This window comes from Podarcis erhardii, assembly GCF_964252035.2.
Source record: "Podarcis erhardii genome assembly, chromosome: 13".
NCBI classification, from domain to species: Eukaryota; Metazoa; Chordata; class Lepidosauria; order Squamata; family Lacertidae; genus Podarcis; species Podarcis erhardii.
The window spans coordinates 28,563,285-28,567,872 of NC_138502.1; positions in this window are offsets into that span (position 1 = coordinate 28,563,285).

The window sequence follows — 4,588 nt, forward strand, 5'->3', positions numbered from 1 at the left end:
CCCTATATTTTTAAGTGTCTTTTTTCAAAGCCATCTTTCCCCCAGTTATCCCAGCAGGCCCTGTGGGCAATGAGTTCCATGAGTTTGTTCCCGTGCATGATTCCTGCCTTTTCTTCACCCTGAACCTGTTGCCAACCCAGGACGACGCCAAGTCTGTAGCACGTTGAGAAATTGTTAATTTGAGCCTAGATACCCTCTCATAAATCTTTCTCACGCTTTCTTCCCAGGGCCAACCGAGAAGCGGTGTGAGAGTCCTTGTGGGGCCTGTTTGGCTGCCAAGGCAGAAGGAGCATCTGGTGGTTTCCTAGCAACACAGATGGGTCTCCCAGGGAATGGAGCAAGCAACATCTTTTCTTGGTCCCCAAAGGTGGGACTCAGTAGCTCAGTGGGAGAGCATCTGCTCAGGATGCAGCTTGCGATCAGTTCACCTGGTTTGTCACACCTGGATTAAGGCTTTCTATGTACAGTCGGTCAGGCATGTGGAACCTGGTGCTCTTCAGAAACTGTTGGACAGCCAAAATGGACAGTGGTTGAGGATGATGGGAGATGGAGTCCAGCAACATCTGGAGGGCCACAAGCTCAACTTTGCTTGCTGTTTCTGCACATCTTCTCCACCACTCCTACATCTTTTGAGATGATTGAATAGAATGGTCCAAGTTTGTAAATAATGTTAGAGTATTAGACAGCCATGCCCATGTTCTAGCTGGTTGGGCTTTACGTTGGGTATAAAGCTGAAAGAATACGTCAGTTAGCTTAGAGCTGTCTACCTAGTATTACCCGTTCTACTCAGAAAGCATTAGGTAATCCACTCAAGGTCTTTTGGAATCTCTTGGGTTGTGGTCATGAACTGGTCTTGACTTGCCCAGAGAAAGATGTGGCTCATGGAAGTAGATTTTGTATACAGCCCTTTATGGGCAACCGAAACATAGGAATCCATTGAATGCTGGCACTCCCTCTCAGACTACCAGGGAGCATTTGCATGACTTCACATCACAGAAGGAAGTAAAATGACATTTTCATGCAAGCCTGCCTAGTGAAACTGGGCTATCTTCCTGCCCATCTCCCCACAGATCATGCCTATCTTCCCACAATTCCTGTTGTAAATAGGCTTAGGCCACACCCATACCATACATTAAAAGCACCCAGGTTCTCCAGAAGAATCCTGGGAATTATAGTTTGCTAAGGCTGCTGAGGATTGTAGCTCTGTGAGAGGCAAACTACAGTTCCCAGGATTCTTTGCGGGAACCCATGTACTTAAAATGTATGGTGCAGATGTGAGCTTAGTGCTGGAGCTGGGCGGTAGGCAGAGATAGAAGAGGAGAGATGGGTTCTGGGATCCATGGATGTGAACCAAGGTGGGGTAGGTTTTGCTCAGCAGGGGAGGGTGGGTGCAGGAGGCGTTGCTCTCTACCTGTGTCATGATTTTATTTCTTAAAAGACTGGTTGTTCCCTCTCTACATTCTGTTGCTCATGTAACCAATATGGTGCTAGCTTGAGCACAGTAAGGAGGTATTAGCAGGACAGGGCGAATGCCAAGGTTTGCAGAAGTACCAGCAGTCTTAAAGCTAAAACAGCCCTCCAAGGATTGAACCTGCCCAACCAACTGGTCGTGGGAGGAATGGACCAAAAGCAAGGGGAGGAAGGAGGGGGAATGGAATGGAGTGTCCGGAATCCTGAACAGCAGCATTCCACGCCACAACCTTTTGTGGCAGATGTCATCGGAGGCAACCATATGCTGAGTCAGACTGTCGGCCCAAATAGCACAGTCCTATCTGTACTGAGGGACACGGATGGCGCTGTGGGTTAAACCACAGAGCCTAGGACTTGCTGATCAGAAGGTCGGCGGTTCGAATACTCGCGACGGAGTGAGCTCCCGTTGTTCAGTCCCTGCCCCTGCCCACCTAGCAGTTCAAAAGCACGCCAGTGCAAGCAGATAAATAGGTACTGCTCCAGTGGGAAGGTAAATGGCATTTCCGTGCACTGCTCTGGTTTCGCCAGAAGCAACTTAGTCATGCTGGCCACATGACCCGGAAGCTGTACGCCGGCTCCCTCGGCCAATAAAGTGAGATGAGCGCCGCAACCCCAGAGTCGGTCACAACTAGACCTAATGGTCAGGGGTCCCTTTACCTTTACCTTTTATCTGTACTGATGGAGCTGGCTCTCCAGAGTTTTTGCAAGGGCATCTTTCCCCAGCCCTGCCTGCAGATACTGGGGATTGAACCTGCGAACTTTCACATTTGAAGCAGACGCTCTACCACTGAGCCACGGCCCTTCCGCTGAGTTGTCTGATCTACAACTTAATGCAATCTTGTGCTATGTGTACAGTTTTGGCAGGTCCAGTATCCTCCCCAGCGAGTCTCCCTGAGCATTCAGAACATCAGGCAGAAAGAACCCTGGTATGAAGTTAGATCAGCCTCTCTGCCAGGGGCAGGGCACCTCGCCCGTGAAAAGCTCTCTCCCATAAAACATGCTGGACCAGGTGCTTCACCTGGAAGGATGCCAAAAAGTCTTTATTTATTATTATTATTTTGATCAGCCTGGGCAGGGACCAGGTCAGTTCTCGTGTTTATCTATGGTGTTCCCTGTGCTAGTTTAAACAGATTGGCTTTTCGTTGGCTTACATTTTCAACTTATTGTTGTTTTCCTTTGGGAACGTCCCACATTGTTATGTTGCTGCAAGGTGAAAGACCATTGGCTTGGGGAGGCGGTGTGTATATTTATGCAGTGCATGAACAAAGGACCCTTATGATTAATTACTTCATTGCTTGCTTTTCATTTCCTTCCAGGCCCCGAGCCCACTAATTACGCGGCTGAGTGACATGTAATTAAGCAAGGACAAGCAAGGAAGGGTGATCTTTCTGAACTTTTTCAAAGGACGGAACCTTTTCAAAAGGTTGAAAGCACCATTTCCTGTTCATCAGGCTGAGGGCCGCAAGAGTTTTAATTTATCTGTCCTCACCCGCACTCAAGGCACGGGGGCTATAATTAAAGTCTTGCCCGGACTGGTTCTCAACTAATCCAGTCCATTGTAAGGCACTTGAATACATCCTTCCTTTGCATTGGGTAGCATTTGGCTTTTGGCATGCCCCTGTAAACACTCTAAAGTGCTGAAAGCAACTTTGAAATCATGTTGTCGAGTCCCTTAAAAAAAAGCTTGTATGAGAAAAGCCATTTTTAATGGGTGTTTCAATAGTGCTGAGTGAGATTTTACAGAAGGAAGTTCTCTCTTGAATTCTCCAATCTGCTAATTTCATCAGATTTCATGTAGGGCTGAAAATTCTTTTCACTTGTATCAAAGGCAATCCTACACAACATGGTGCCTTCTATATGCTGCTGATCGACTCCAGATCCCATCATCCCTGAGTGCCATTGGCCATTCTGGCTGGAGCTGATGGGAGTTGGAGTCCTGCAACGTCTTGAGGGCCAAAGGTTTCCCACACACCCAGTGGTGTGTCGTGGGAGGGGCCACAGGGGTGGTTGCCCCAGGTGCAAAATTGTTAGGCGGCGCAAACATTCAACATCCAGTGCTGCCTCAATAGAGCTGCATGCTTCCATTGCTGGGCTCCATGCAAACCAGGAAGTGACCTCTCCAGACAATGGAACGACTCTTCTTTTCTTACCTCTGTGGCTGTGATCTCCTGGGTGACACGGACACTCTTAGGCAGTTGAATGCGCATGTGTACGTCATCCATTTCCCTCCCTTCCACCCATCCCCTCTGCATGGCCTTGGGTGCTGGCAACCCATGCTAAGCCACTGCACACACCTGATCTAGGACAATCTGCTATTCAGCAGCTACTTTATATATAGTCCCCTTTTTACTGGCCATTGAGTTTGTTTGAAAACATTACTTTTGACAAGGCGCTTTCTTAGACAATTCCTAATAGCTGCTGGAGGACATCTTTCATGCCCAGAAAAGCTGAGATACACTTTGCACTGGAATGTTCCATGAGTAAATTCAAAGATGTTCCTCTACTTGCACAAGAACTCTGTGCAAGTCCCACAATGTGGGACCAAGAAATCTGCTGTGGAATTTACATAGAAGAGCATTGCAGGGATGGCATGCCTATGACCCTCCAGATGTTTTTGGACTCCATCTCTCATCAGCCCTAGCATTGCCCAATGGTCAGGGATGGTGGGAGTTGTAGTCCAACAACAGCTTGCGTGCTAGAGGTTAACCCAGTGCTCCCCCCCCCAAATGTTTAGGGATACTCTCATTTTCCTACTCATATTGAAGTACTGAAGTACTCATATTGAAGTACTGCCCCTCAATGAAGCCAAACTTAGATTCACAAAATGTTTAGGGGTATGTGTACCCCTGCGTCCCCCCAGAAAAAAAAGCACTGGGTTAACCAGCCCTGTGCTAGTGTTTTGCGGGACAAAACTATTAGCTATTTTCCTGCTTGTGGTTCTTTGGATCCATCCCCTCATGGCTTTTAATGCAGATCCTATACTCCTGAATAGCTTGCATTGTGGTATTTCTCTAGACCAACCTGTTTAAAATACAGAATTGTGCAGCATTTAAGAACCTTTGGGATTTGAAAGCCTGTTCTCCAATTGGTTAAACCAACTGCTATGAACAAGAATAAC